The following is a 22,291-nucleotide window of genomic DNA, read 5'->3' as shown; positions in this document are numbered from 1 at the left end:
GAAATAGACCGATTTCACATTGAAAGGAAGAAAGCAGTGTGATCCCATAGGGATCAGAATTGGGGCTGGTACTATTTAATTTGTTCATATCTGGAACTTGGGTTGAGTAGTGAAGTGACCAGGTTTGCAGAGGACGCAAAAGTATTCAGGATGGTGAAAACCAAGAATGATTATGAAGACCTCCAGGAGGATCTCTACAAATTCTGTAAGTGGACAACAATGTAGCAGATGCATTTCAGTGTTGATAAGTGTCAGGTGATGCCCACTAGAACAAAAACATCCCATCTTCAGATATAGACCAATAGGGGTCTGAACTTGCTGAGCCGGAGAGGGGAAAAGATCTTAGGGTCATCATAGATAGTTCCATGAAAGTGCCAACACAGTGTGCAGCAGCAGTGAAAAAGTCAAATCTATGATAGGGATTATGAGGAAAGGGAATGAAAGTAAAACAGTCAACCTTGAATGGTGGCATTATTTGGTGTGCTCTCATTTGGAATCCTGTATACAGTTTTGATCACCGTATCTTTAAAAGGACATCACAGATCTGGAAAAAAATACAGACAACAGTAACCAAGATGATTAAGGAGTTGAAATACCTCCCCCGTGAGGAAAAACGGAAAAGAGATAGCTAAGCGGGGCAGGGTAGACATTTATAAATCATGCATGTGGCAAAGAGAGTTGACAAATATTTTTTTCTTCCTCTCCCAAAATATTGGCACTGAAGGGCATCCAAGGAAGCTGATGGCCAGTAGATTCAGGATAGCCAAAAGGAAATCCTTCTTTACACAGCATGTGATTTAAAATGTTGAATTTGCTGCCAGAGAATATAGTGATAGGCATAGGCACAGACAGCTTTAAAAGACAGATTCATGGAGGATAAGTTAATCAGTGGTTTGTAGTCATGTTCACTAAAGGTTAACTGATGACTAAATGGAATCTTCACATTCAGAAGCAGTGTACCTGTGAATACCAGTGTCAGTAAGCAACATCAAGGGAAGGCCTCAACTTCTATGCCCTCTTTTTGGAGCTCCGCAGGAACTGGTCCAACTATGTGAAACAGGATGCTAAACTGAAGGGATCTGATCTGATCCAACCGGGCTCTTCTTAGGTTCTTGCACCTACTGGAAGAGGAGCATATTTGCATTCAGTTTCTACATGATCATCAAGGGGATGGGCATCAAGTTATACATAAGATTAATGTTCTAATATAAATCAGTGGTCCCCATCCCCCGGTCCGCGGCCCGGTGCTTTGCTCGCGGCCCGGCTAGATTCTCGCTGGAGGGGGGGGAAGAGGCGGGCGCAGCCGCCGGCATGCTTGTGGGCGCAAATGCACATGTGCGGCAGCTCTGCACATGCACGTTTGCACAGCGCTGCCGTACGTGCACATCGCCCAGGCTGCCGGCTCTCCCCCACCCCCGGAAGTGGTCCTCAAACTGGAAAAGGTTGGGGACCGCTGTTCTAAACCACAGGAAGCCTTAATCTGTCTAGTTTCTGCCATTTTCCAAGCCACAGTCAAAGTCCTTTAAAGCTTACCTTTAAATGAAACCATTTTTAAGGTGAACTTTAACATTCTAATGATGTGTAAGACACATTTTCATACCAATCCACCCCAAGAAGCTCTGGATATCATACATTATTTCCCCCTCTTTCATTTTGTGCTTACAACAACCCTGGGAAGTAGGCATGGCTGACTGCCTCAAGATCACCAAGTAGTTTTTGTAACTGAGTCAGGATTGATGGATGGATGGCTTTCCCGCCACTCCCAACAAGCAGCTCCTGGCAGGTTATAACATCCTCAAGTACAATAAAAACCCCAATAAAAGTCCTATTAAAACAATATACAACAGTAAAAATTTCAACCCTCTCCCCACAATGGCCCGACTGCCAGTCGGGCGTAAGGGGGACAACATCCGCTGGTCACACCAGTGTTGTTCAAATATGGTAGCAGATCTTCCTTAGGATGTGAAACCACGTCTCCCTGTCCAACATTTCAACTACTGCTCTCCTTGGGCTCTCTGGATGATAAATGTGAGCACAAGAAGAAGAGCTGGTTCTTATATGCCACTTTTCTCTACCCAAAGAAGTCTCAAAGCGGCTTATAGTTGCCTTCCCTTTCCTCTCCCCACAATAGACACCCTGTGAGGTGGGTGAGGCTGAGCCCTGATATTACTGCTCGGTCAGAACAGCTTTATCAGTGCTGTGACAAGTGGGGAATCAAACCCATCTTGCCAGATTAGAAGTTGGCGCTCCTAACCACTACACCCAACCTGCTTTTCTGCAAAGCATTTCATTATTTAATGACTGATTATGGCTAGTCCTGAACACTTTCTCTACACTTCACTTCTCTGTTTATCAAAGAATATGGAGGCCTGTCTCATGTATGAAGATTAAAATTTAGATTGTAAAGCAGTTTACACACATAAGGTCTAATTATTCGTAATTACAATTTATGGTCTCAGATATCATAAAACCAAATCTATAAGCATATTTTGGAATGAATGCTCCTTTGGACTTGATTTTGTTACCAAAAATATTTCTTTGTATGTGTCTACTGTAGACTATTAAACAAAGACAGAGGCTTGTACTTCAAAGGACATGCCAGATAAATTAAAACCGAACTTCCTTTTCAGACAGAAGCAGATAGTTAACAATCAGTCTTAGTTCTAGTTGATGAGATGCTTTTAGTAACAGTCCAGTTGTTTTCTGTGCTAGGAAAAACAACTGCTAGACTGCAAGAAGATTTCTACAGTCAGGTTCATGGCTTAAATGAGATAATTCACAAATAGTCCACAGTATTGGCTCCTTTGCTTTCTGGTACATATACCCAAATTTTAGCCAAAATATAATACTCTAATCTTCAAAGGAAGATTGAATTAACTTTGGAAAAGGAAGTGAGATTCCAAAGTGATTGACTACTCCATGTGCTCCATCTCTCATTTATTTAGTCTAAAAAGGGCTCTTAAACTCTTGGCTGTTGAACTGGTGTATATCATGCTGGGTGGCCTCTAGAAAAGACACATTAGTTCTGTTGTGATTGCATTAGAATGGCATCTGAGCAGCATAGCAAAGGACAGCAAAGCAGCTGATTGTTGAGCAGAAGTGACTAAATGATCATTGTTATGATGCACACACAGGAGGCGCAGCAGTATCCCTCGACTCTAAGAGCAGTCCATTTTATTGCATTATGATGGCCATAATAATGACGGATGTTTAACATTTCTATATGGGTCACCTCAAGGAGTCAAAGGACTGCACATGGGGGGGGTGCTCTGAATATACTACTGAAGTAGATTCCCATCAGTATCAAGATAAGAAGCATATCAAGTGGCTGATCAGAAACAATGTCTTTTGCATCTTGGTGGCAACTACACTTGCTTATCAGTGTGTGCCAGGATGCATCCTCATTTTTAATATTCCACATGTTCCAGAGCTAGACAAATTCAGTTCATGAAATCTCAAGGGGAAGGTTTCTGGAATAGCTCATTCTCATAAATATTCTAAACTTGGAATATTATGAGAACGATACGCCAATTGTGTTACAACTATCCCTCAAGTGCAACACAACAACCAGGTGCAAAAGATATGCTTAGAAAATGTATGCCGATAAATCATCATATCAAATGCATTAAAAGAAGAGTTACCAAGTTCTAGCAATGTTATTCTGTGGGGAGCTTTCTATATATATGGCCCTATCAGCCAACTAAGAAAATTAGCAAAACACTCCACTATAACACAAGAAGAAAAAGGCGCCCACATAAGCATGCACTGGGGAGGTGTCATTCAGAAGTCTGTAGGTTTGATGCCTTTATTTGAGGGAGCAGCACTGAGTTAGTTGAAAGTCCAGTGAACCCTGATAGCTGTACAAGATCATGATAAGGGTAAAAGCATAGCTTATCTCCATTTCGTGTAATTTAATACCAAACTTTCTTTATCATAAATGTGGATGCCAACTAAGGGATTTTGTGTAGTGGGAACCAGATTTTCATCAGTATTCACCACGGATGAGCATATGTTCCCCGTTTCTTTACCTTTAAATATATTATTTTGTCAAATATAATATTTGACAATAATATGTAATTTTTTGTCAATAGTTTTAGTTCTTTGTTTTTTCTTCTGGCTGGTACCAGAGGAAATTTTTTTTACAGGAAATATTCAGCACTAGGAAAAATCATAGTGACAACGTAAAAAAATAAATTCAGTTTTCACAAGAGAAAAGAGAAATCAGATAGAGGGGCTGGGTATTACACAGTAGAGAAGATAAATTCAGATGTGTCCCCAGGATTCACCTCCGGTATTTGTACTTTAGGAAATCTAATCCAGGTAATTTCATCAGTAGATGTTTCAAGTTGTTTGGGCTTTGTTTTTGTGCAATGACCTAGTTGCTTGGCTTTCTACAAATGCAGATGACCCCAACAACCTGTATGCAAAAGTGCACTGGCAATGTGGGCATTCAGTTCTGGGCAAGCTTAATTATTAATTATTTAATTAGCATACTTTATATATCACTTTTCCATCCATATTGGTTCTTGAGGTGGTTAACTATTAGGAATGTAAAATGTAAAACAAATATCCCTTTTTTAAAAAACACAACCAATTTAAACTCCATACAACCATGAGACAAATCCATAACAACTCAGGTGATGTAAAACACAGGACCTAATTCATCTCATTTAATTCTAAGGCCTCCAAGAATTTGGAAGTCTTCATTTATATGTGTGGAGGCACATTAGGTAATCTGGAACCAAGCCTTTCAGGCCAAAAAGCTGAATAATACCTTTTGTAAAACTGCAGCAAAGATGTATTCACAATCCTGTTGTTGTTGTTAGGTGCGAAGTCGTGTCTGACCCATCGCGACCCCATGGACAATGACCCTCCAGGCCTTCCTGTCCTCTACCATTCCCCGGAGTCCATTCACAATCCTACAAAATGTCAAACTCACCAATTTGAAATGATCTTACAAATAAATTGGGAAGCAATGCAGCCAGAGCAGTGCAGGAATTATGTTTGTTGTGGAGCAATCCTGCGTAGACTCTGTATGTTGAGCTTTGTACCAGCAGTTGTGTCTGAACTGAGTTATTAAATTCACAGAGTATGTTACAGTGTAGTACAATAACCAGTCACTGGAGACTACTCAGACCAAGGTTTCTTCTAAAAATATACACATACAAAATGTTTTCCATTAGCTTTCATTGTAAACGTCTAAGAAGGTATTTGAATGTGGAAATGATATGCCTGCTGAATACTTTTAAATGAAGTTAAATTGAGAGATCTGACTCTCCTAGTTTTTCTGCAGAGTAAGTGAGCTACCTGCTGCCAGGGTAGAAAGCCTGGGCGCCTGCATCTCGTCCCAATTCTGCCTTTCCAGCCTTGTTTTCCTGTCCATTCATGCAAGCAAATCAATTTCCTGTGGTCCTTGCAGGTTAGGTATGCTGGTCAGCTAGCACTGCCAGCCTATCACTGGGAATGGGGAAGATGTGTCCTAGGCCTCTGTCCCCTTGCCTCAGGCTGCCCTAACTCATTTCCAACAGACATAGCAAAGACTTTGCCCCACCTGCCTAGCACACTGAATTAAAAGTGAAAAAGAAAAAGCTCCATCCAAACTAGATCTGTGCTTATATAAAATCCCTTTTAAAGGGAATCATTCTGGCTTGTTTCTGGAAGATCAGCAGAGACAGTCAAAGTGCAAGAGGCCCCAGAGATCATTCCAAAGGCTTGGTGCGATTGTGGACAAGGCCTTTCAGGGGAAAACATACACAGAAATCCAAATCCAGTGGGATATCATAGTGGTTGGCAAAAAGTTTGGCTGAGATCCTGCCACTCAGCAGAGTTTGAAGCCTTCCTCTAGCCTAAGAAAGATGGGAGTGGTAGCAGAGTGGTAGCAAACAAAGCAATATTTCAAACACATCAATGTGTCTCAAAACGTGTATAAAAGAAATAATCTGCTACCTTGCACTGAACCATTAGAGTTTTGTAAGGCATTTGTTTCATTATTTATTGTATTCATTGTCAGGGAAATTAAAAGAAATGTAAGAGGAACATTTGCCTCACTCTGATTCAAGTTCTTACAAAGAGGCAATACTTTAGATCAGTGATTCCCAAACCTTTTTTAGGTTGCCGTCCCCTTGGCTCCCAGGCCACGTCCCTAGTGCCCCCCCACACACACACATAGGAGCACACACCTGTTTCCTGGTGATAGCTCTACTGCAAATTCACACTATATTTTTATATAAAGGTAAAGGTAAAGGTATCCCCTGTGCAAGCACCGAGTCATGTCTGACCCTTGGCGTGACGCCCTCTAGCGTTTTCATGGCAGACTCAATATGGGGTGGTTTGCCAGTGCCTTCCCCAGTCATTACCATTTACCCCCCAGCAAGCTGGGTACTCATTTTACCAACCTCGGAAGGATGGAAGGCTGAGCCAACCTTGAGCTGGCTGCTGGGATCGAACTCCCAGCCTCATGGGCAGACCTTACAGACTGCATGTCTGCTGCCTTACCACTCTGCGCCACAAGAGGCTCTATATTTTTATATACTTACATGTAAAAACATGTAAATTCTCTGTAAAAGTCATTTGTAAAAGCCTCTTTGGGTCCTCATTGGGGAGAAAGACAGATGGGGAAAGAGAGAGAGAAAGAAGCAAGCAATGGAAATCCTATGGCCAGGAGCAAGCAGGAAAAGATGGAGACATTTGGAGAAGGGTTGCCAACTCTGAGTTAAGAAATTCCTCAAGATCTGGGTGGAGCCTGGGAAGGACAGAGTCTGAGACGAGGAAGGAGCTCAGCAGGAATAAGATCCCATACAGCCCACCTTCTGAGGCTGCCATTTTCTTCAGGAAGGTAAGCAGGGGCCATGGTCAGCACCAGGATGGGAGATCACCAAGGAAGTCCAGGGTTACTACTACTCAGAGGTACTTGATAACATCTCTCACTACAAAAACACAGCCACAGCAAGAAGAGTCAGACTGCTACCTCCCTACTGTCCCCAAATTCATCACTGCTCCCCTGGATCCTTTCACCACCCCCAGAGGAGTGTTCCACCCACTTTAGGAACCCCTACTTAGACTGCAGATTAATTCAGTTTCTCCCACAATCATCTAATTGGTATTAATAGCTACGGATTTATTTCTAGAGTCTTATGAATTATACATTTAGAATCATAGAATCATAGAATCATAGAGTTGGAAGGGGCCATACAGGCCATCTAGTCCAACCCCCTGCTCAATGCAGGATCAGCCCAAAGCATCCTAAAGCATACAAGAAAAGTGTGTATCCAACCTTTGCTTGAAGACTGCCAGTGAGGGGGAGCTCACCACCTCCTTAGGCAGCCTATTCCACTGCTGAACTACTCTGACTGGGAAAGTTTTTTTCCTGATATCTAGCCTATATCGTTGTACTTGTAGTTTAAACCCATTACTGCGTGTCCTCTCCTCTGCAGCCAACGGGAATAGCGTCCTGCCCTCCTCCAAATGACAACCTTTCAAATACTTAAAGAGGGCTATCATGTCCCATCTCCACCTCCTTTTCTCCAGGCTGAACATTCCCAAGTCCCTCAACTTATCTTCATAGGGCTTGGTCCCTTGGCCCCAGATCATCCTTGTCACTCTCCTCTGTACCCTTTCAATTATATCTACGTCCTTCTTGAAGTGAGGCCTCCAGAACTGCACACAGTACTCCAGGTGTGGTCTGACCAGTGCCATATATACAATGGGACTATGACATCTTGTGATTTTGATGTGATGTCCCTGTTGATACAGCCCAAAATGGCATTTGCCTTTTTTACCGCTGCATCACACTGCCTGCTCATGTTTAGCTTACAATCCACAAGTACCCCAAGGTCTCGTTCACACACGGTGTTACCTAGAAGCGTATCCCCCATCCAGTAGGCATGCTTTTCATTTTTCTGACCCAGATGCAGAGCTTTACACTTATTTTTATTAAATTGCATCTTGTTCTCATGTGCCCATTTTTCCATTGTGTTCAGATCTTGTTGAACTATCTTCTGGAGTATTTGCCAGTCCTCCCAATTTGGTGTCATCTGCAAACTTAATGAGTAGTCCCTCCACCCCCTCATCTAGATCATTAATAAATATGTTAAAAACTACCGGACCGAGCACCGAGCCCTGAGATACCCCATTGTATGGTGGTCATATGTAGAGTCTGGAATGTGTGTGTCATGTGGATAAGTGCAAAGCAAGGTTAACCAGTCTAAAATAAAAATGTTAAATGAAAATACTAATCAGGAGATGACAGTAACCATCCACCATCTTATATGCTACAATACTAATTAAAATGAAAATTAGCTATACATCTGTAGAACAAAACTAAGTAATGAAAATGCATAAACAAGGTATGATAACTAGAAGTATAGATTTAAATCTATTCCAGCACTAGAACATGTTTATAGGCACATTATACACACGTATGTATAGATGTGCCCATAGAGAATGTCATCTTCACCAGCATAGGAGAGGAGGATCACTGGTTTCAGATCCCAAGTCCAAAAATCAGGAAACTGACACAGTACACATGTAGGACTATATGAATTTCTTGCATTTGGAGTATGATGCAAAACTTGCTTCCATGTACAAATCCCCTTTGCTGAATCCTTATAACGAGCTGTGATGCAATAAGATTTTAAAGCCATGCAAAACTTAGTGAGTGCATCAGAGGGTTTTTTGTTGCAGTGGGGTGGTTTTTGCATGCCTCCTTTTAAGCAGTACTCATTGTTGAACTGCAAACAAAATGCTTTTAAGAATCCCATGGATACCAAAAGCAGTTCAGAGCTAGGAAGAAGTGCCTGAAGAGGAAATGAACACATGGGTGTCCACTGGTCCATTCTGCCAGCAATTCCTTATTCCTCCAGTCTCATCTCCTGTTATAAATCACTCAGCTTCTTCTTCTATAAGCTTGCCATTATATTTATTTAATTAAATACATACAAACATATAGTGTGTGCTGCAAAATAAAAGCAGATAAGCCCAAATCAGAAAAATGAATAAGCTGAGCATCAGGAGAATCTGCAAAACACAAAATTGAAAGCAGCTGAGAAGACCCTTTGAAAGAGAATAATCTTGGCTTGATTTTGTAAGATTAGCAGACACAGTCAAAGTGCAGCTGCCCAGAGAGGCAATTCCAAAGGGTGCTCCTGTGGAAAAGTCCTTTCCTGGGGAGGAGATTCCATGCTGGACTGCAGGCTGGAGTTTGAGCCAGGGCAGCTTGCCCCGCCTCTTCCTACTCCCACATATTCCCACATTTGGACTGGTGCACCTTATCCGCCCAGATTTGTGCTCCCACATGGGAGCTGGTGCAGCCAAGTTCCCAGTGCGGAAACAGTCAGAGAAACATACAGCAGAGTTCCTGAGTTAAACTGCAATGAATGTGTGTCTTCAAATTAAATATATAGTGAAGTTCACTTATGAACAAATTGAATATTGCATTCAGTGACAAAACAAAGTATATGTGATCAGTAACACCAAAAAGTATATTAGGTTTACAGCAACGTAGATTGTTTCAATTAATAAAAAGTAAAAAAAATTGAGCACCTGCCATAATACATAAATTTTAGTAGCCTAATTAGAAAAGTAAAAGCAAACATAGCCTCATAGATATGTGGGGGAGCACAGAATCGAACCTGGCATGCCAGATTAGAAGTCCGCACTCTTAACCACTACACCAAACTGGCTCTCTAAGAAAGTGGATCACCCTAATGTCACAGCTGCAGCAGTTCCTTGTGTTGTCATGTTTGCTGATTTTCTTTGAAATGAAAAGTTTTTGATAACTCATGAAAAAAACCTACTTGACTGTAAACTTCTACCTATGGCCAGTGATGGGGCGGAATCAATTTGCAACAATAGTCAGGTCTTAAAATCTTGCTCTGCATTCCTAAATAGAGTAACTTACATTCTATTAACTCCATTGAATTCAATGGGCTCACTTATGCAAAACCTAGGAGTTAAGGGTAGCTTATCTTTAATTACATATCTTTCCTCCAGAGCACAATCATTATTTTGCTTAAAGTAGGATACAGTTTTGCTGACATTTCAAAATACTCTCCAACTTTCTGCTTAAATGTGTTTCTGTGTCATGCATATTTTGTTCATTAAAAGGGAAGCAGACAGAAGAAGGAAAATATGTTCCTTTAATCCCCAAATATATGTAAACAAAAATGGTCCTGACAGTTTGCAAAAATGAATTACTCTTGACTTCACAGATATTAAATAGGAACAACCCAATGTTCCCAGTAGTTCCTTAATGCAATTACCTGATTAGTGAAAGGCATTTCATTTTCTAACCGCTACAGGAATAAGCAATATAGCTGTCAATAATTTTGCAGCCAGGCTTCAGGTCTGGTGGTCAGTATCTGACCACATCTTTACATGGTCATTAACACATTACCATCAGCACTTAAAAATACACTCAGTCAAGCATTCAGAACCTTAAGGGACTTTGGTGGTATGTGACTGACTTTTTCCTTCTTCAGTTTCCAGAATGTTTTATCACTACTGAATATGCAGCACATCATAAAGTTTTACATCAAGCATTCAGTTAAGTCATATCATATTATGCTTGAGGCTGCCTCATTCCATGGCTTTCTTGAAATATGGAAATGGATGATGCTCAATGGCTGAAGTTCTATTAGCAGACCATGATCTGAAATTCAGTGATGATCTGGTACACACAGCAGCTTAAATAGCTGAACTTACCTGAGCTTGTCAAAGCTTGGGAGCTAAGCAGGGTTGACCATGGTCAGTACTTGGATGGGGGACCTCCAGGAAGATAAGGGTTGCTATACAGAGGAAGGCAAAGGAAGACCTATGCTTGTCTCTAGCATGAAACACTCAGTGGATGGGGTTGTTGTCAGTTTGTTGTGACTCAACAGCACATTCTTCTTCTCTTCTTCTGCTAACGCATATGTGAAGACAGTTGCTATCAAAAGTTCTTCAATTTCAGGGGCTGCTCTATGTTCCGGTCTCCATTGTGCCCTAGAATATTTTTCAAAACAGGACAGAACTCTGTAGCCCATACTTGCAGATAGCTCCAAATGCATGTGAAATCACTAGGGATGGTACAAACCACATTTGTGCAGGATGCTTCATAGTTTGCAGGTGAATTGAACCAAAAGCCCATATGAACCAGGAGGATGGTCTATAAATCAACTAGGTTCATGAGACATTTATAGTTTAAACCTCTGGTTTCTGTTCCCAGTGGCTTTATTATCTATAATCGGTAAACTATATGCAAAGCACCTAGTTATTAAATTCTGCAACAGGACTATCAATAATAATATATTAGGAGCAGAACAAATAGGATTCCAGAAGGGCTGTGTCATGCTTGATCATTGTGCTGTGTTATCCACTTTAGCTAGGAAATACTCAAACCCTAAGAGAGACAAATTATTTGCTGCATTCATAGACCTCAAAATGGCTTTTGATTCAATTTCGAGGGATAAATTATGGCTGAAGATGGTCAATTTAAGTATAGATAAAACAATTGCACTGCAACAACTTTTGCCAAATTAAATATACAAAAGAGGGTACTTTGAAAAAGTAAATGGCATCACCCACTAATAGCAGACCTAACCACTCCTATTATCTCAAAACCTTCATAGATTATTGTGCAGAAAATCAAAATAAACTATGAAAACACTAAGACCCTGCTTTTTGTTGAAGCAAGATATAAATTCATTGGCAGATGAAAGGTAATCAAATAGAACAAGTTAATCATTTTAAATACTTTGGTATAATGTTCAGTTATAATAACAAGTGGATACACCATAGGGAGAAGTTAATTAAAACCTTGAAGGGACAACTAGCTCTACTGCCAAAATTCTTCAATCAGAAGGTAAACCATGAAAATCTAAAATAACCCCCCAAATAAATTTCACAATCCCAATATGAATTGGTACATTTTACAATGAACTAGAAAATCATCAATCAGACTTTTTCAGACAACCACTAGAAGTTCCAAACTGCATTGCAAACCTCATATCACAACAGAAATGAGTAGAGTTTGGATGTTCACATGTATATATTGGTTAAAAATTCATTTTCACTCTCAGCCACAATCTTTGCTTTCAAATTTGCTAGGAGACTCTTATTTTGCCAAGGAATTTAACAAGATAATGCTCCATAAACTTTCCTGTTTAGGATTAGATATCTCATCTTTAATTAATTATGAAGAACAGACAATCTTAAAAGAATAGAAGATCATGACGTTCAATCAATGGGCTCATCAATCTATAAGTTATGCTGACCTAGTTATTGCAATATCCCATTGCCATATAAATCAATGCCAACTTATTAACGTGTACTAGTTCACTACCCTCTTAAAAGAGCCTTTTTTAAGCACAGAAATATCTTTCCTTCAAATTCATCTAGGAGCCCATTTTTCCAAATTCCGTTTAATGAAAGAACTTGTTTGCATGGATGCAATGTCACAGATACTTTGCCACATTTACTGTTAGGGTCTCCTACATTTTTTATGTATCAATATTACCTAGGCAATTATATGAAGAAATTGAAATATGATTGCTTAGAAGAGAAGCAACTGATTAAAATAATGTTCAGTGAGAAAGACTCATCCACTATGTCTGGAATAGCCAAAATTTTAATAGCCATTTTAAGAATAAATTCCGCATTGATGGAGACTGTTGGGATCAAATAAGGTGCCATTACTATCATCCTATATGCCCTTGACTGTGAACTTTCCTCATTATGTTGTATTCTAATGGATTTATTTTCTATGCCAATAAAAGTTATTTGAATCTGAATCTTGTGGGGAGCAAAAAGGTTTTAAAGGTTTTAAAAAGGTTGAAAAGCCACGGAGAGTAGAAAACAGGGATCCATTTAAACCACTGCTTTCTGATTGCTGCTAGTGCAATGAACAGAAATCAGGCGGTGAAATGACTGGGGGCCATTTAAATACCTGCTTTCTGCTCCCCATGGCTTTTGGAGGGGAGTAAAAAGTGGTTTAACTGGCTTTTTGCAGGCATCAGAACGCAGGCAGTGAAATGACTGAGAACCATTTAAACCAAACAGCTGAACTTCTTACCTACTTAGGCAGTACAACTGGCTTCAGCATAGTGGACTTTCAGGAGGTCTTGTGAAACATGACTTTTTCAAAAGATGTTTTGTTTATATGTTTGAGATTAATTTGAACTGTTTTCTATTTAGTGATATTGGTTGTCCCTTTTTTTCTTTTGTAGATAATTTTTTCCCTGGTAGGGTGTTGTGTGGGTTGTAAACTTACTTTTTCCTCTCGATTTTATCCTCTCGATTTTGAATGTGTGATTTTTGTAAATTGTGTTTGTTAATTTCATCACAGGGATTTGTCTCACTCTCATTTTATTTATTTGTTTGTTTATTTCCATTATTTGTAGTCTTCCTGTCTCACTGAGACTTCAGTTGACTTATACAGAGTAAATCATTACAATCAACTGGACATCCAGTACCCAATGCCATGGGTCCTGGATGGTAGAAATCTGGAGTCAGCCAGAAATCTGAAACAGATCTAAAGCAAAGCATAAGTTTTAATATGATGTATTAACCAATTGCTTATAAAAGAACAACTCAGTTTTTATGACCTGCCCTTCTTTACTTTCGACCTTATAAAGTTTAACTAACAGAGGAAGATATGACATTCATTATAGAAGCTAACCACAGCATTATTTCCCCTAGAAAATTTAGATTTGCATGGGGGCTCTGGATTCCCATGAGTGGCCTGCAGAGACCTGTGAACTGTCCTTGCATGTGATTCCCCATCTTCAAATATTGGATTAGTGATACAGTAAGTGTCTGATGGAGTATCTGTTTACATATTTATTATGATACACTTTTATATCTTACCCTTCCTACATTGTTCTCATCTGTAAAATGGGAGCAATTTACCTTGTTTAATATTATTACTAGAGGCAAAGCCCATTGCACCCAGGAAATAACAGGTACTAGGATGAACACCTGAACTGTGATCTTCCTGGGAGCTGGCTATATGGTAAAAGATCCTGCCCATGCTGGACATTTGAGGCCTCACATCCGGACCTCAAGGAACATTCCTGACCTAGAGGTCACCAACCTCCAGGTACGGCCCAGAAATCTCCTGGAACTGGAGGTCATCTGCAGACTATAGAGACTAGCTCCCCAGGAGGAAATGGCTGGGTTTTTTTAGGGGGGCGGTCCTCTGCAATGACAACTCCAGGCTCCTGGAGATGAAAGGGCTTGCTTGGGAGGGGGGAACTCTGTGGTGCTGTGCCCCAGAGAGATTGTAGGATACCGATGTCCAGTTGGGACCTGGGGGATTTGCTGTTATTGCAGGTCATTCCCAGACAACAGAGATCAGTTCCATTGCCCAGAAGGTCCAAATTCAAGAATCCCATAACAGTCAACGAGCAAGTAAAAAAAGAGTTATAGCATCCTCCTGCATCAGCTTCTTCTCCCTACAACTCTTTAAGGCAATGTGCATTTGTACAGCTTGGTGTAGTGGTCAAGTGCAACAACTTCCAATGTGGTGAGTTGGATTTGATTCCCTGCTCCTCCACATGCTGGTGATCTTGGATCAGTTGGGTTACCTTGGGCTAGTCACAGTCCCGTTGGAAACTGTTCTCACAGAGCAGTTCCTCTCAGAGATTTTTCGGCATCACCTACCTCACGGGGTATCTGTTGTGGGGAGAGGAAGGGAAGGCTATTATAAGCCACTCTGAGACTCCTTTGGGCAATGAAAAGCAGGGTATAAAGACTAACTCTACTTCTACTGGGAAGGAAACAGTGTCCCCCCCCCCTCCACATGTTCCCATGGCCTCATGTGTTTCTGTGCCCCATCTACAGTTTCCCCATCTTCCATGCCATTGTCTCAAATTTGCTTTGATGTGATGGTTCTGGAAAGACTGCAGCAAGATCAAGGTGGTATCCATATGGAAAGGGATCTTTCCAATACCACCTACATTAGCATTATGTTCCCTTCTGCAATTGCCTGCAATGGTTACCCACAAAGCATTCCTCCCTTCTCAGATTGCAAATGGCAAACCTCACATGACTTACTCATGAGTAAACATTTCCAGTGCAAAGGCTTTTCCTGGCTGTCCTGGTTCCCAGAGGGCTAGCAAAGGGCCATTTCTGGGCCTCCCACATCTCCCCTCCAGAAAGCATGTAGAGGCTGTGCCAGAAGGTGGCTAGCTCCCTCCCCATGTTCCCAAGTTGAAAGAGGGCAGGAGGCGAGGGCAACTTACTGGCAGCAGCGCATGCTCCAAGGAAGCCTAAAAAAAAGCAAGATAGCATCACAGGGAAAGGGTATTCTGTAAGCATGTGATTACAAGGGTGCAACTCTCATTCACATTGTGCATTTGAAACTACAAGCATATATATACACCTGAAAAATATGAGAAGTAACCTTTAGTGTCATGCATGAAAACAACTCGCAGAATTATTCTGTTTAAGTGAGAAAAGTTACTGTGAGGAACAGGCTACATAATTCTTTCTGCAGGTCTTTAAATTCTGTTTCTTATGGAGAAAATTAAGGGAGAGGGAATATTCCTTGAAATCTATGGTTTGCCAAGTTACTGGGGTGGTTTTGCTCCGCCTGTTTTCTCTGATGTGGAATACAGCCACAAAACAGGAAACCATCTGTCTGCAACCAGCAAAAATATACAACTGAATGGGTAGATCCCACTTCACAAGGAGGAAAACATATTTCTTTTAATAATCCAGTATTAATTAGATTAAATTAAAAGTTGGGGGAGCAAGACAAAACAAACTGGAAATTTCACATGGGGAAATCCAATTGGCTGTCAGAGTCCTGCCTTTGATGTCAGTGAAGGAGATTAAATATCCACATAAAGAAATGAACTCGGGTGGTCTGTGCTTTTCCCTCTCAAGTTCATTGCAATGTGACAATTGCTTTTCAAACATTCAAAACGTACTACATTTTAAACCAGAAGGGTTTGAAAAAAATACTTCAAAGAAAACATTTTTAGAAAGAGCCTGAAGTCTTGAACACAGTTCAAGTTTCTATAAGCTTCCTAATCACAAAATATTTATTTGAATAACACTGAAGCGCTTCTGTTATCCCTCCCCTCTAGAAAAGCGCCTATCCATTGGCAACAGAGCTCCTCCGTTTCCTCATTCTGAAATGGCAGGTCAAATACCGCTAGGCCCCAGGAATCCACCCATGATTTTGCTGCCTGTTGCTTGTGTAGAGAACAAAGCTATCATGCTTCCTACCTCTTCTTGCATGCATGCTAAAAGAAGAAGCAGATTATTCCCCCCCCCCTTTTTTTTTAGTGCAGCCAAATTTGGAGAGCTTGTCTTCCTGCAAAAACTCTTCTTTGCCTTTTTGCTTTCCTCCCCACATGGTCCCTCCCCACTGCTATCAGCAATACAGTCCTTTCTCTCCAGGCTGATTTGTTGGTTTAACAGCTCCATGCCACAAGCTCAGGCAAGGTGTGTGTGTGGGGGGGGGGGGGTGAGACGTGACTGAGCAAAAGAGAGAGGGAAGAGAGAGGGGCTTTACGCACCGGGATCCAGTTTACGCATACCTGCCTTTGTAGTGGAATCCAGTTGCGTTTTGTAGCGTTTCCCACAGGCTTCCGGTCTCGGCAGAAATCGCTAGAAAGGAAGCGCTATTGCCGAGCTCGTCCCGCCCCTGGCCGTCAAGCAGCCAATGGGCAGCCGTTAGCATGCTCCCAAACAGCCCCTTTCCCTTTAAGAAAGGTTTTTTTTTAAAAAAACAGACCCATTGCAACGAATCTGTGTTAATTCGTTGCAACGGAGAGACCCATCCAGCTGCCTGGTGTGTTTGAGCTGTCGTTTGATCGTTGCCATGCTCCCTCCGAGTGAAAAAAAAAATCAGGGGGAGGGACTTTGTAGAAACCGCAACAATGTTAACGCACAGGTCTTTTTCGCTAGTGTTGCAGATTGGTTGCAGGAGTGTATCACTTTCCGGAGGGTGAATCCACTTTTGGGGATTTCCCTGAAAGCGCTACAAGGAAGCGCTTTTTGCAGATTGGTTTCAGGTGTGTGGCAGATTGTCGACGACGTTGTGCAAAACAGCAAATCAGTAGCGTTTTCAATTGGCAACCATTGTGCTATTTTGAAGGCGTGCAAAAAGCCCCAGAGTTTTCACTGGGAGAGGGGAGCTCTGTATAGTCCCACAGGCAGAATGGCATGCCCAAATCCCTAAAGCTCTACTGTGGACACTTAGGAGTAAGCCACATTAAATTCCATGTGGCTTTTTTCCTGAATAAACACAGATAAACATTTGCGGCTGGTTGAGCCGGGGCAGGTTGCCCCACCTCTTCCTGCTCCCACATTTGGCCTTGTGCACCTCGTCCATGCCAGATTTGTGCTCCCTCATGTGAGCCAGAGTGGTGAGGTTCAGCTGCACTGCAGGGCAGAGTGTTCCTGGTTTATGTTTATTTTTTTCAGAACATGGTATTACAGTCCACTGCAATACCATGTTCTTTTATAAAAAGTACCCCAGGTGGCTCCATGGCACTGCTGCCTGGGGCATTTTTGGTCCCTTCTGGGACTCCATAGTCAGGAAAGGAGCCAAGCCAAGATAGCCTGACTATGCCCCGACATAGGCCTCATTGCCCTCTGGGGCAAAAAAGGGAACACGGATATATCTGCATTCCTTTGCCATGGGGTAATGGAGGGCTTGAGTCGGGCCATGCCTGGGATGGCCCCAGTCTGGTGTTGATGTTGAGCAGAACCGGGGGTTTGCCTGCAACCAGACAAGCAGTAAGGTGGGGGCAAATTCCTAGTACAGAAAAGGTCAGAGAGAGAGTAATGTGAAAATGTGTGCTCCTCCCTTAAACTTGCATAGTGTGCAGCTTTTAAGGCTGTATAGTTTTGTGGATACAAGAGAACTGAAGCTTCTATGGGGCCCACACAACTTGCTGCATATCCTTGGAAAAGGATTTGTCCTGACTGTGGAATGTGCCAGAAAGAAGAGGAAGGTTTGAGGGAGGGGGCTCTATGAAAATTCAAAGGAGGGATCATCGGTTTGCTAAAATTTGAGACTCTTTGTGTTCTATGGCCTAGTGGCCAACTTTCAATCACTGCTGTCACTTTGCCTAGTGCAGGTGGTCTTGTTGCCCCACCCAAGTGACCAAGCAGAATCTGGCCATACAAACATCTTTTTCCAGAGCTACTTGTGCTTTCTATAGATTCTTGCATTGCTTTCTACTTTTCTTTTGTTAATTTATGCAGTGGGCAACATTTATAATCCAGGGAATCTATTTACATTTTAAATGTGAAAGGGGAGGGGATCTGCTCATGAGTTAATTGAATCAAAGTAAAAGCCATGTCAATCTAATGAGCTTAAATTGGGCCTGATGTTTCTGTTTCAGCTATTGGAAAATGCTGGTGTGATGTGGGTTGAGTATGACATCTGTTTGGCTGCTGGGTGGGTGCATGTGGTAGATTAATGTCTTTCTTTGCATGAAACTGCAGAGCATCATGTGGTTACTGATATAAAGCATGAACACCCACATAGAGCATTCATAATGCCTGCTGCTATGCTTTAAATCTCCCCATTTTGCTGAGATTAAATGAAATAAAATCATGAGATACAGTAAGATGCTTGTGCAATGAACAGTGCTTATTTGAATTTGTATCAGCATTATGTTTCATAAATCAATGAAATCACATGCTTTGTATTGAGTTAACAAACTCAGTCTCAGTCCATACTCACCAACCAATGAATGACTCAGGAGCAGTACATGACAGAAACCAGAACTTCATTGGATTATCCATATTTCAATCAAGGACACAAAGAAAAATGTAGACTTGAGTCAAAACAGTGGGTCAGTCTTCACCAGGGGTAGTCAAACAGCAGCCCTCCAGATGTCCATGGACTACAATTCCCATGAGCCCCTGCCAGCAAATGCCAGCAGTTTGACTACCCCTGGTCTTCACAATCATCTTGTGCACCCATGTAAAGCATGATAGGGAGGAGAGACAACTTGAAACGCCATAGAAGTATTTACTGTGGGGGAAGAAACTTGTCAACCTTTTGCTGAGATGCTAGCTAGGCATTTCCTATATTACCACACTGTGCTGGCTGACAATGTAACTACTGGGACAGTACAGGGGGAAAAACCTCACTTGCATCAATAATCAACTGGTGTATTTCTCTTTCCATCAACTGAAAATAAGTGCAATACTTGCCTTCAGTGACTTGTCGTACACTGGATCGTATTGGCAGTGTTTCAGTTTGATATTATCGTATTAGCTTCCAGTTCCCTGATTGGCTGGGTTCACATAAAAGTAAAATGAAGAATAGGCTAAAGAATGGTGCCAAACACTGCTGAGAAGTGGACAGCAGTGAACAAGCAATAACATCACAACTTTGAAAATGATTCATTGTTCATGTCAGATCTCCCAAAAAGTCCTTTCAAAAATGTTTACCCGAAGTATTTGTGTAATCCTATAAATATTACATGATAATTTTGGGAGACAATTGTCCCAGTCCTGACCAAATTATACACACAAGTGGGAGAACCTTAAGGACTTGTGTCTTTTCTCCTTCCCAGTCACCAGCTGAACCTACTTTTATCTTCCTCTTTGCCTTCCATAGAATCATAGAGTTGGAAAGGGCTTCTGGGTCATCTAGTTCAACCCCGTGCACTATGCAGGACACTCACAACTTTATTGCTCATCCACTATAATCAGCTGCCCCCTTGAACCTTCACAGAATCGGCTTCTCTGTTTAGAAATTTCCAAAGATGAAGAACCCACCACCTCCTGAGGAAGCCTGTTCCATTGAGAAACCATTCTGTCAGGAACTTCTTCCAGATGTTGAAATGGAATTTCTTTTGAATTAATTTCATGCCATTGGTTCTGGTCCGTCCTTCTGGAGCAAGAGAGAACAACTCTGCTCCATCCTCTACATAGCAGCCTTTTAAATACTTGAAGATATTATCAGATCCCCTCTCAGTGTTCTTCTGTTTTCCCTCCTTCCCTTGCCCTGGCAGCCTCTCTGTAGAGATAGTCTGTCCAAAATGGGCAGCTCTGACCACCAGGCCAGACCTACTTGCATGGTGGGGAACACACAAGAACTTGTGAGGGGCACTTTACTTCCAGTAAATCATCCGTCAAAGTCTTCATTGAAAGGGCCTGACAATACCCTGCTCCCGCCCCTGCTTCTTATTGCAGAAAGGCTTCAGGGAGCCATTGCCTCAGGGGGCATTTGTTTTTTTTAAGCTACAGAAATTGCTTTTATTCTGGTATGTGGATTTAATCCCCCAAGTGTAATTTTTCTATAAAGCTGGGCTTTTCTCTGGTTTGTCGAGAGATCGGTCTTATCTGCTTGTGGCTCCAGTCTCTGGACTCACCTTCTGCAAATCTGGCCATGTTGAGAATTAGATACATTGATGTTGTTGATGATATCGTTATGTGTTTCTTCAGGATCTGGATTGTAGCCACAAAGATTTTTCCGGTAATGTCTATGCTACAGGAAGTCTTTTGCTTATTGTTTCTATAAACTGGAGAAGGGAAATGTGTTATGGTACCTTGAGGCGCACATCTATCTATCTATCTATCTATCTATCTATCTATCTATCTATCTATCTATCTATCTATCTATCTATCTATCTATCTATCTATCTATCTATCTATCTATCTAATGTTCAAACTTCTATATTACATTAATAATGCCTTAGTATGAACATATTTATTTATTTATTTTTAGACCCTCTATTACCCTAAAGGGCTCATAATACAGTGCACATTACAGGAGGGTGGGGAAAACACCCATATTCATGAGTAAACGGAATGAGGGGAGGACTCAGACAAACAGTGGCAGATAAATTCTGTTCAAATACTCAAAAAAGTGATCACACCAAGCTGCCTTATACTGAATCACATCACTGATCTGTCAGGGTCAGCATTATCTATGCTGCCTAGTAGCTGTTCATGCCATATCCTTCTAAACAGAGACCCCAGGGACTGAACCTGGGACTTTCTGTGTGCAAAGCAGGTACTCTTCTCCCGAGCCGTGGCCCTCCAGGGCCACAATAATTTCAGAAAATATTACCATAGATAATAGTCATGCACCAAATTTTCATAAAATTTAAGTTTTGTGATTAAATTTAACTTTTCAAGGCATCACGTTTTATTTAACTGTTCACAGTCATTGTTTCCCCATGATATGTTGCAGTTTAAGAAACTGATTGCATTGGGAATTCCATCGTGTTAGTCTGCTATAACAGAAAAGAAAGTCTTGTTCATCTATTGTGGGAGTTCATCTAGTGGGAGTAGAGGCCACTTCATCAGTCACAACTTGTCACTGCTGAGGCAACCAGGAAACTTCCTCCCCATTGCATTGTTTTTATGACCTTACATATTTGGGTGTGCACCCAGTCTGAGTGGTACTCACCATGGAGATGTATTCCTTCTTTCTACTTGTACCCATTCTTTCTCTTTGCACTCATTCACAAAGGTCTGTAAAAAGTTGCCAAAGGGGGGAATTCATTGCATGATGTTTTCAAAACATACCACATCCACATTATCCCTCAGCTCCAAAGGATACATGTTTCAAAGACCTATAGAAAAGAAACAATTCCCTCTTAATTCAAAATGCACTTTCACTTTCCTTACCAATCAGCCACAAAAAGACGCATCTTCAAAACAAGGCTGTGTTTGCACAAGAGTTACAAGGTATTCTGTAAGGATCTCCTAAATCCACCCCCTAATACTTCTGGGACATTAAAGTCAAGTGTCTGCTTTTCTAGAGGCCTGGCAATAATTAGCCATTGAAAAAGAGAAACAATCTTTGATTGTTAATGTTGTGGTTCTTCTTTTTTAAAAGAAAATGTTATCTATAAAGAGTTTCTACTTCAATATACTTTTAAGAAGAAAATAGTGATGCCTCAGTGTCCTTTAAAGAAATTTGGCTGTCTAAGAAAAATAAGTAGAGAGTCTGTACATCATTCCAACATGTAATCTTGTTTCTAAGCTCTGTTGCATTAGTAGAGATTCTATTTCCATTTACAATCACAAACATCTGTGCCACAGGAGACAAGTCCGCTACCAAGCACTACTGTTAGATTCCGCGCCAGCAACTTCCATAGTTTCATGTGGTTTATATTTTGTTCTTTAAACAGTTAACGATGTTTTTAAGCTTCTCTTCCAGAAAAGTTTAAATTTAGCCAAGGTAAGCGTTAATGGGAAACATATTAAGGAAATGATAGCATTCTTTCTTAGAAACCATTCTAGATAGATATCACATCACGTATTTATACATAATCACCAAAGTGTCATCTCCTTTGTTCCCCCATCAGTTCTGAAGATAAATCAAGTT

At 41.2% G+C, this 22,291-nt stretch overlaps 1 protein-coding gene across 3 annotated transcripts in view; it reads left to right on the top strand.

Annotated features, from left to right (window-relative positions):
* Window positions 1-22,291, top strand: part of RUNX1 (RUNX family transcription factor 1) — a 236,296-nt gene that overhangs the window by 56,227 nt on the left and 157,778 nt on the right. The window contains exon 2 of one of the 3 annotated variants that reach the window (XM_077342648.1): window positions 13,675-13,783. The exons of the other annotated variants lie outside the window; for them this stretch is intronic. The gene's annotated coding sequence lies outside the window, so the exon portion shown is untranslated. The remainder of the gene's footprint in view (window positions 1-13,674; window positions 13,784-22,291) is intronic. 3 annotated transcript variants of the gene reach the window in all.

Source organism: Paroedura picta, chromosome 6, assembly GCF_049243985.1.
Source record: "Paroedura picta isolate Pp20150507F chromosome 6, Ppicta_v3.0, whole genome shotgun sequence".
Lineage (NCBI taxonomy): Eukaryota > Metazoa > Chordata > Lepidosauria > Squamata > Gekkonidae > Paroedura > Paroedura picta.
Note: the sequence above shows the minus strand (reverse complement) of the source record. Positions and strands in the feature narration are given on the sequence as shown.